Below are 12,149 nucleotides of genomic sequence, written 5' to 3' on the forward strand. Positions count from 1 at the left end.
AACCAATCAAAATTTAAGAAATAATTATATATAAAAAAGGTTACTTGTTCAAAAAAATATATAAAAAAGATTAGTTATTCGCTGGGTTTGGTTAATTTCGATTTTCCAAAGTTTAGACCGAACTGACAACCAAAAATCTATGTTAAAACTTAAACCGAGGAGGCCTAACTTATCATCAAATTGAATCGGCCGAAAGTCACTGGCTTGATCAGTTAATTCGGTTGGTTGGTAGGTTTGCTCACCCCAATATTTAGTAAGAAAATGGGTTAGCTTTGGTGGCTAAATTTTGATATGACATAATAAAGAACCCTTGATTTTCAGATTACAACATTCTGTAATAAAAATTTGTGTAAAATTTATATTCACACTATTGATATGTATTTTTTATATTAAATTTGTTATCTTTTAAGCAATACAAATAGCATGTATATTTTAGTTTTATATTGTTTCCCAATTAAACTCAATTATTTTACATTGAAAAAAATCGCAATCCATATATTCTTTCACTATTAACTAAATAAATCTATTTAAAATGAGATTTTAAAGCAAAACTAAAATTTATTGAGTTTGCCATGTATACAGTACATATGCAGTTAGGGTCACTTGGACAATTCATCCTATTTCTTAGTAATTTAAAATTTTGCTTAAATCTAAGTTTGTAAGTTTCAATGCTGGTCTATTTTGAATGACTAAGGCATCTCTAAGTACATTAAGAGATTATGGGTTCGAATCACGTCTCCATAACTAACAAACTAACAATTGAGACTTTTCGATTACAAAATAAGAAAAAGTTTGTGAGCATAAGTGGACACACTGGTGGAGTATGAGGGCTATTGCTCTAGTATTAATATTTTCTTAAGATTAAAGATATATTATTATACAATTATTATCAAAACTATGAAGTCTAATTAATAGTTTATCTTTTTAAGTTTTCTATTTTTATATGCAATTCTATGTAATACTATCGTAATAAATATTGAGTTTTTTATTTTTATATTATATTTAATAATATTAATAATTAATTTTGCCAAAAAATTTATTCTAAAATTATATAATTTTTTTTTAATTTTAAACATTACAATTTTAAACTTATGAATTGTTTTTATTGAATCAAATAAATTTACTTTCTGATATATGTTTAGTGAATATTATATAGCTTATAATATGTTAATATTACTAGCTATTATATATGTCAAAATTCTTCTTGAATTTTTTATTATAAAAATGAAATTTAAGATGTTCAATATTTTAATTGTAAATTTATTAATTTGTAATACAATATAAAAAATAGTTGATTTTTTATAAATATAACATATAATATATGATTAAAAATAATAGTTATAATAAAATAAAGTTATCAAACAATTTAAACATTAATAGTACAGAATAATAAATAAAATTTCATCAATATTAATATAAGTTTGCAGAGTTAATTAATTTTTTGTCCAGGCAAGTTAAGTTTCATCCATGTAGATGTGTATATATGTAAAACAAATGTTAAAATTAAATGCAAAATGGTCATTTTAAAAGTTGAGGTCTTCAAGTGATCAGAGCATTAAAGTTTAAAAGTATAAACACACATATGACCCATATTATATAAGTAAATGGTTTTGGCTTGGTCCCTAAACTTTAATATGGAAATATAAAGGACCCCTAATCCAAAATTACAACATTCTCTGATCTCGTTGATTTATTCAAGAAAAAGAACATCTGTGTAAAATTTATGATTTACCAACTGTAATCATAAATTTTATTTTTCAACTATTGATATGTATTTTATTGTAATCATTTTGGTGTTATTTTTTTATATATATATAATTAGAAAGAGGAGGAGCGCTTGTGGAGAAATCGATCCCATGAACTAACAAATTGTTGTCCAACGTTTATATTATTTAAGTTATAGTTCATTTGTATTGTTTTGGTATTTTTTAAATAATACAAATAGACTAAATTCTTATTTTTTGTATTGCTTTCCAATTTAAAGTAACTATTTTTCTTTAAAAAAACTGCAACCCGTTTACTCTTTCAACATTAATTAAATAACTTTAAATAAAATTTATTTAATTAGATATATGGTAATGAACCAGTTCCATTCAACTTGTCAAGATTATATCACTTTATCAAGTATAGTCATACAATAGTAGTTTATCTTATATGCTTTATTTTATTAAGTAATTAAAATAATAATTTATCTTAAATAAATTTAATTCTCACTTTCTTTTGAAGGCAAATCCTTATTGAAACTAAATTTACTTAAGATAAATTACTACTAATAATAACTCTTAAATTTTTATAACTTTTACACATTATGTAGCAATAAAAAAATTAATAAACCAAAAATTAAAAAAAATACCATTATAAAAAAATTCCTAAATTAAAAACTAAAATCATTAACTATTTTATATCTTATATAGAGAATATTACAAGTGAGAATTCAAAAATAATGCAATATAGGATCTATTTAAAATTCATTTTGACTTGAAAAGTCATTATACTATTGAACATGCATGTTTGGCTTAGCCTCTTTGAATTATTGAACAACATAATTGATAAATAAATGCCTAATCCGGAATTGCAAAAACTTCCAGTCTTCATTGCTTTAACCTATAAAATGTGTGCGTAAAATTTATGATTTACAATAATAGCGAGCACAGATTTTATATTCACACTATTAGTATGTATTTTTTCATATTGATTTTGTTTCTTTTTGTTGGGATTTTGGAGGACTAAACTGAAATAAATTTTAACTATTTGTATTAAAGAGTAATTAGTACACACTCTTTAATTATCTCACACACTTGCACTCGCACAATCTCACACACTCACGTACACACTATTGCACCCACTTACACTATTCTCACTTCCTCTTATGTATTTGCAAAATACAAGGGTCTTTATATATATGGCAAAAGGGCTCAAAAACTACCCACCTTTCATTTTTTTTTCAATAGCACCCTGACCTTGTAATTTTTTCAATAGCACCCTATTTCGTATTTTTGGATTTCAATAGCACCCCGACCTTGTAATTTTGTCAATAGCACCCTATTTCGTATTTTTCGATTTCAATAGCACCCTAAATCATCAAATTAAACTCATTTATCGAGGACTTATTTGAATTTTTTTTAAGTTAAAAGGACTTGTTTAAATGTGTTCAAGTAGAAAAAAGTATAATTTCACCTTTAAATTTAGTTCTTTTGAAAATTTTCATCCTTATAGTAATCAAATCATCTAATTTTCTCAATTAGGGTGCTATTGAAATTGAAAAATACGAAATAGGGTGCTATTGACAAAATTACAAGGTGAGGGTGTTATTGAAAAAAAATTGAAAGCTCGGTAGTTTTTGAGCCCTTTTGCCTATATATATATATAGCCATACTATGGCGATGGGTAATTTTCTAGGGTTTTTCTACATTATTTAATCTAGGTGTTTCTTAATCAATAACACTAAATTCTAGATATATTTGATTCTAGATAATTCTAGAGGAGTTGTTGACTTTTAACACTTTTAAGTCATAGCAATAGCATGTATTTTTTCTTTTAGTATTATTTTCCTATTAAATGAAACTATTTTTCTTTATAAAAAATTGCAATCCACTAATATTTCCTTTATAATTAAACAATAGCTGAGATTTTGGAGCAGAACTAAAGTCTATTCAATAAAACCGTAATACTATTGGGAGTTCGAGTTTTAACTCAAAAAAGTAGCATAGCTCGACTTTCAGTTAGGGTTCATTTTGACCGGAATAATTTCAAATCTACAAAGTCATTATACTATTGAACCTCTTTGAATTATTAAACAACATAATTGATAAGTAAATGCTTTCATTTTCGAGGCTAAATTTTGATATTCAACTACTTCCTCCGTTCTTTTTTATTTGTCCATTTAGTAAAATATATTTGTATCTAATTAGTTGTCCATTTAGAATTTCAATATGATTTTAGCTATTATCTTCCAAATTTATTCATTCTTAATAAATGACTCTATATTTTAATTTAAAAAGCATTTATTAACTAATAGAATTATATTAGTATTTTTCTTTATAAATTAAAACAAAAGGAACGCTATTTTATTATGTGCAATATTGGCTAAATGGACAGCTAAAAACAAATGGAGGGAGTGTAAAGAATTCCTCTTCATTGGTTTAACCTAAAAAATGTTTGTGTAAAATTTACGATCTACAATAATAATGAGCAAGGACTTTATCTTCATACTATTGGTATGTATTTCCTCATATCGAATTTGTTTTTTTAAGCTATACCAATAGCATGCATTTGTTCTTTTAGTATTATTTTCCTATTAAACGAAACTATTTTTCTTCATAAAAAATTGCAATCCACATAATATTTCCCTTACAATTAAACAATAGCTGAGATTTTGGAGCAGAACTAAAATCTATTCACTAAAACCGTAATACTATTAGGAGTTCGAATTTTAACTCAAAAAAGTAGCATAAATACTTGAGAATGGTGCCCCTTGTACAATGCTATGAAACAGAATGTAACCTCAAGACAACCATGAAGGCTCCTTGCGGTTTTATTGGACCGCTATTTTTTACCTATTCAAAGGCCGTATATAAATTTTTACAGTAGCGTCTAGTTTTGATTTTTTTTTCTTTTATATATCAATCATCACATCTGCTATTAAAGAGTCTACTAGTTGCTGACATGACAATTTATATCATTCATTTATTTGTACTTCTTTCAAGAAATAAAAACTTGTTCGAAAATATAGTCATTCTAAATAACAAAGTAACGAGCTTTTACTATTTCTTTTATTAATAAATAAATAAATTTATTTCATTTATTACTATGTTTATTTAACAGAGATATATTTATTCTATTTAATTTATAGCAAAATTATTGGAAATTAATAAATATTATTACGCATTTTTCAATCAGACAAATTACGGCCAGAGAGAGTCGAGGGTTTATGCACCGGTGAAGGACTTGGCCATTAGGCAACGCTTTTACTGACATTTAGTACTAATTATAAATAATTTATTTATCTTCTAGCCATCTAACCATTCAAAGATTGTAAATTTTAAAATTAGCTATTTATAATTTCTAATGCAATTTATGCTTGCTTGTTTAATTTTTTGTATTATGTTTTCAATAATTTCAAAATAAAATTTTTTATGTTTAATTTTTTTAAGCTTTAATTCTATTTTCAATTTATTTTTTCGTTGCTAATTAATGTTTTAATTTTTTTTAATTTTTTAGCACTTAAGTAGAAAATTTTAGTTATTTTTAATTAATTTTATATATATTGAAAGTGGTATTATCTCATATTGGTTGTGTGTGAATGAATATATGTTTATATATTAGTTGGGCATCTTCACTTAACGCCAATTGGTTTTAAAATGGAATATAATTAGGTATTTGAGTTTCGTCCATTCACACAATTTGAATTTGACCCGATCCAAGCAAAGCATGAGGAGGGATTGACTGCGTGGCCTAATCACTTATTCGGTCCAGTCACGCTGCGCATGAGAGGGAGTTTTAAAGGGTATTATCGCATATTGGTTGCGTGTATGAATAGATATGTGCTTATATATTGGTTAAGCATCTTCACTTGATACCAATTAGTTTTAAGATGGAATCTAACGATATTGTGATTGTTAAATGAATGGATGCATTTAAAGATTATTATGTAATACCCCGTAATTTCATAAATGTTGATTTCACCATAAATGTTGTATTTTAATCAAAAAAGTGAAACTAAATATTAAATTGGACTAAAAAAATCATCGAAATTACAGTTTTCAGTTAAAAATGAGTTGGATTATTTTAGAGATTTGAAAAATTCTCCGAAAATGCAAAATATCAGGACATTGAATTAAAAATATAAGTTGGATAAAATAATTTTATCGGAATAAATTATTTTATAATAAGGATTAATTTAAAAAAATTATGGAAATTACCTTGAAATATGGATATAGTAATTAAAAAATCTCAGAATAATAATTTTGGAGTTTAATTTCTCGGAATAATAAATTTGGAAATTAATTCCAGAAATTAATATTGAGATTTAAGAAATTCGGTTTTAAGTGGTTAATTTAATTGAGTGTATTATATACTTATGGATAATTGAATTAGTAATTAAGTTTAGGGGTCTTTTTAAGCTTTTAGCCAATTGTAAAAAGAACTTTTGGACCTTAAATTAGTTAAATACCCAGGAACAGTTCCCCGCTTTCATTTATCCCCCTTTCTTCTTGGATTCTTTCTTAACTCTATTTCTCATCAAATCATCAAGTTTAAATCAAATGTATAGAGGTATCAAAAAATGAATAAGCATTTAGTGAATAAGACGCAAGTGAAGGGTAAATTCAGATTTGCAAACACTTTGGATAATTAATAAGCATAAGTTCTGAAGTTGAAGAACAAACACAATTCACTGAAGTTGATGATCAATCCATGTGATTTTGATGATCGATCCACCGGACACGCACTTGCAATTCCAAGCGATGATCCCCCAATAGATTTTGTCTCTGTATAGTCTCGGAATGGAACAAAGACATCGCCTAGAGGGTCCATTAGAAGGTTGTTCTCTTGATCATGAAACGGTCCAACTTCAATGACGAGAGAAGCGAGTAGCTACAACCGATCTCTTCAGCACAATGCTCGAATCCTCCTGAATGTTCAAAGCAGCCTCGGAAATTAAGGGGATTTTATAAATAAAAGAGCACGGGCGAGCATGAATGCAACCAGAAATAGAGACCGGAGACGTGCCAGTAGAAAAGACTTCAGCGTTCCAGGGGACGTTAAAGATTGGATCATAAGGAAACTGAGCAATATAGCCACAGTCGATATCCCCAGCATTGAGTAGCTTATCGAATACATTCACAGTCTTACATCCATTTCCAAGAATAGATTGACCTGCCGTTACATGGAACAAGTCGATCGCTATTCAGGGGACCGTATAGGGTATGATGGTGCGCAACTCCTCTGGTAAGATCCACATATTCGGCAGCTTCCTCTTCTTTTACCTTGTAAAAGTAGACATCTTCCTTCGGGCTTAGATGTCATCCAAGCAGGCAGCTTTAAGACTTGGGCACCAATTACCCCACTCAGAAGCCCTTTATAAGGAATTTTTTTTGAAAAAAACGTTCTGCTTGATTATTAGGATGGAGGGATATTGAATAAATATCCAATACCTTTGGCCGGTCGGAGAAATCCGGGGGACGATGATGAGCAGCTTGACATGTTTGATACGGCCTACAGTTTCTTTCCCCCCCATTCCCTAGCTAAGCAGATGGCCCCAGATTCATTCTTATATGAAAACGCCGGGTTCTTTTCTTCATAATCCGGACCGTCGGCCAGACCCCAGTCTTTAAACCCGTTCATACCCCTCTTTAAACCCGTCCACATCTTCTCCGTCATCATCCTCCGACTTCTCTTCTACATCAGATAGCACACGCCAAGGCTGTTCCGGCTTCTCTTACACATCGTCATCCACATGCGGTGGCTGCTCCGACTTTATCGTCGTCCAGATACGGAGGCCGCTCCTTGCGTGTCTCGATTGGATAGGATCGTCGTCGCTTACGAGGCATCGTTAGGTTTTCTTTTCGTAGAAATTAGGGTTTTTTTTTGTCTGATAGAAACTAGGGATTGAAGGATGTCGTTTGTATCAAAACTTATCGATTCAAATAATAATATTTTATTAATAAATTAATTGTATAATTTGTATAAATTATTATATTAAAATATTGATAATATATTTATTTTATAAGTATAACTATAAAATAATAGTTTATTTTATTAAGTTTACTTTTTTAATTTTTTTTGAGATATATATAATTTACTTTATTAAGTAATTTTTTTTTGACAATCGAATAATCTTTCGTTAATAATAAAGAGCAGTTACAGGTGTAAGAATTCATAAAGGATATAACCGTTTCTAATGACCTGACATGGAACAAGATATAAACCTTGATTCGCAGATCGCCTTACAAAATAAAATCAAAATTACATAACTGCTCTAATACAATAAGATCCAATCATTTTCTGTCTAACATAAGACTCACAAACTCTTTATAAAAAAACAAAAAATCTTTCATATAGAAAAAACAACAAAACTTTCAAAAAAGAAAAACAACCGCTGTAAAATAGTTATAAAAAAGCTAATATAACCTAAAACGATTTCATCTTCAATCTTGAAAGGTCTTGATCCATCTCTGATTTTTGATTTACATATATATTGAAATTGATGCGCCTCGTCGATAGATTTACCAACCAAAATGAAAAAGATGAAAATGAGTCGGTTATTTATTTTATTTTAAAGCAATAAAAAAAATGGCTACCACCAAACAGTAAATTTTAAACATTGTGTAGCAAACTGCTAGTTTATGGGTTCGATTTCTCCTACAAGTACTCCCCCTCTTCAATTATTAAAAAAAAAAAAAACAGTAGATTGTATCAATAAATTTAATTTTCACTTTCTTTATTTATGGCAAATCCTATCCAAATTAAATTTATTTGAGATAAATTACTACTAAACAATACAGCGCTCCACTTAAATTTTTATTACTTTTACACATTAATAATACAAAAATAATACCATCATCAAAAAAAAATCCTAAATTAAAAATTAAAATCCTTAACTTTCTTTATATCTTATAGATAATATTACAAGTGAGAATCTAAAAATAACGTAATATAAAAATTTATTTAAAGTTCATTTCCCTCTAATAATTTCAAAATTACAAAATGATTATATATACTATTGAACATGCATGTTTTGCTTAGCTACTTTGAACGATTGAATTGCATAATTGATATTAAGTAAATGGCTTAATTTTGGTGGCTAAATTTTGATATGCACCTATAAAGGATCCCTAATCCGGAATTGCAAGCATTTTCTGTCTTTGTTGTTTTAATCTAAATATTTTTATGTAAAATTTATGATTTACACTAATATTAAGCATACATTTTATCTTCACATTATTGGTATGTATTTCCTCATATTAAATTTATTTTTTCTTTTCATACAAATAGCATGCATTTCTTCTTTTTTTTATTATTTTCCTATTAAATGAACCTATCTTTCTTTATAAATAATTGCAATCCACATAATATCTCATTAATAATTAAAAAATAGATGAGATTTTGGAGCAAAACTAAAATTTATTTAATCTAGTAGTATACTATTAGGATTATAAATTTTAACTTGAGGAAGTATTGGGATTTTGCTCATTAACTTGAGTAAGTAGCATGAATACTTGAGCAAAACTAGCCGTAGATCGAAATTTACTTATGTAAGAGCAGTCTTATTCTTTTGTCAATCCATTATCCTTAACCCATTTAAAGAATGTATTTGCAGTTTGATCACTAAGCACATAATGTATGAAAACTAAAAGTAGCAAGACCTTACAACGCTGCAATCAGCTGTTATCCATCAACAATTTAAAAACAATATGGTAGTTAGTCACATGTCAAACATCCGAAACAAAACCTTCAATGATATCAGATTTTTCCGGTTGAGCTAAGTACATAGTTTCAATGTAAAACATATGCCAATAATGAAGTCTAATCATTAGAAGTTTCTCTCCCACAAGATTAACATTAATGCAAAAACCTTAAGGGCCATTTGCCAGCATTACTCATTGCCATAACTTTCACAAACTTAAAAATATGAAATCAAATTCAAAACATGTAAACTCTTAATGAAGAAATAAATGCCTACAATGTAACCAAACTTATCCCAGATTAAGCCTGAACCCGTCCCTTCAACTTTTGCATTCCATCCTCAGTAAGTTTAGCATCACTTGAAGTGCTTTTGAGACTTTAGCTAACTCAGTGTCCTTAATAGAAACAACTGATGGTGAAGTTATGTGCAATAATATACAAAAATAAATCAGAAAATAACATCATTGACAAACACCGGAATGTGGGCCGCCCGTAAACATACATGTTCAGCAATTACGGACTATAATAGTCAGCAGTTCAATCCCAACCATTTCATTTATTAAAAAGGGCCAGGGTTTAAACCCGCGACTATGGCGCCCAGCTGATGCTTAGATCACTAGACCAAACTTTTCAATAAAGAAGACAAATTAAATGAAAATCAAGACCTGAAAGAGGTTAACAACTCTGTCCTCTTCTTTTTGGAGTTCATCTTGTTGCAGAGCAATGGCAGAATTGAGTTGCTGTGAACTAAAATTATGCAAATTGAGTACTGCCAAACTTGAACCAAAGCCAATTACTGCTCTTCTTTTTGAAAGATTCAAGCTTTTGTTTAAAGAATCTTCACCATTTGAAGAAGAAGCAGAGATAATGCACCCAACTAAATGTGTATGCAAAGAACCCAGCACCATTTTCTTGCTTACTTTACAACTTCTTGAATTTTCAGTTGCATAAAACTTTGAATTGAGACTCACAATACCTATAGAGTAACAATACCTATAACACAAACCATTACTATTTTCTTTTATTAACAAATAAATAAATTTATTTAAGCGTTTAAAAACTTTAAATTTTAAAATAATTCAAATGAATCTATGTTTGTTTGTTCAATTTTTTTGTATTATTTTTTCAATAGTTTTAAAATAAGTAATTTTTTATAATGTTTGAACTTTTTTTTAAGTTTTAGCTGTATTAACACAGTATCATACTCCTGGATTTTTTTCTGCTACCATTGCAATTACTTCATCTGCAAGACACACATGCTGCATTAGCTACTTCAGCATTGGAGCATTGGATTCTCTTCTATTTCCAGCTCAACATTTGTGCCAGCTCATGACAGCTCATCAAAACACACTTTCAGTGTGTGCTCAGCTCCTTAGCTTGTGATTGGTAGATAGTTTATGAGCGGTTATTGTTAGAGTAGTATAAATAGAGAGTGTGATGCTTAAGCCATTTCTTAAGCTTGTAAAATCTTTTTGATTCAATAAAGATTAAGTTTCTCTCTGTTTTGATTTGTAATATGGTATCAGAGCTTTGAATTGCTCTTATTGATCTTCATCTTCTTCGTAGAATTGTTCTCTGGTTTTTCAAGCTTTTAGCCTCAACAATGGCAGCTTTTCATGTGAGACCTGAAGACTCAATGTCCAGTCCATATTTTGTTCATCCTGGTGAGAATCCCTCGCTTGTTTTGGTTTCTACTTTGTTGAATGGTAGTAATTACCATTCCTGGTACAGATCAACGCGTATGGCATTGATTTCTAAAAATAAGTACAAATTTGTTGATGGATCTATTCCTGTACCAGCTGTTGATGATATAAATTTCTCTGTTTGGGAACGATGTAACACACTTGTTATGTCCTGGATTTACAGAGCTTTGAATCAAACTATAGCTGATAGTGTTGCTTGTCTTGATAGTGCTTTAGATATTTGGAGTGATTTGAAAGAGAGATTTTCTCAGGGAGATTCTTGTAGAATTGGTGATTTGCAAGAGGAGATTTACAGTTTTAAGCAAAATAACATGTCTGTGACTGAGTATTTTACACATCTTAAAACTCTGTGGGATGAGTTGCATAGTTTAAGATCAGTTCCAGTTTGCTTCTGTGAACCTAAATGTCCTTGTGGTATTATTAATGCCATTAAGGTAACTCAGTCTAATGATGAAGTGATAAAGTTTCTTAAAGGTCTCAATGATAATTTCTCAAATGTCAGAACTCAGATCATTATGAGAGAACCTTTACCTGCTATAAACAAGGCTTTTTCCATGGTTATACAATATGAGAGACAATTAGCTAGATTGAACAAACCTGCTGTAGACTCAAACATTTTCATGGCAAAGGGAATGCATGATTCAGATTTTGAGTCAGAATATGAATCCAATGTATGCTATGCTAGAGGAAGAGGCATGAATAACTTCAGAGGAGCTTACAAAAGAGGAGGTTATAATTCATATTCCAACATGAAGCAGAAACTTTGCTCTCATTGTGGAAATTCTGGACACACTATTGATTTTTGCTATAGGAAACATGGATTTCCTCCTGGTTTTCAATCTTCTTTTCAGCCAAGAACCAAACCAGAAAACTCTTATGCTAATCAAGTTCAATACTCTGAACAAGATTATCAAGATTTTGATGAAGAAAGATCAATGTCACAGAAGTTCAATCACAAACAAGAGGTCTTTAAGCAGAATATACCTGGAGAGCAGATTCAAAATTCTAATTTGCAGGCAGGGCAAATTTTTCCTTTCACAC

Source organism: Mercurialis annua, linkage group LG5 (genome assembly GCF_937616625.2).
Source record: "Mercurialis annua linkage group LG5, ddMerAnnu1.2, whole genome shotgun sequence".
NCBI lineage: Eukaryota > Viridiplantae > Streptophyta > Magnoliopsida > Malpighiales > Euphorbiaceae > Mercurialis > Mercurialis annua.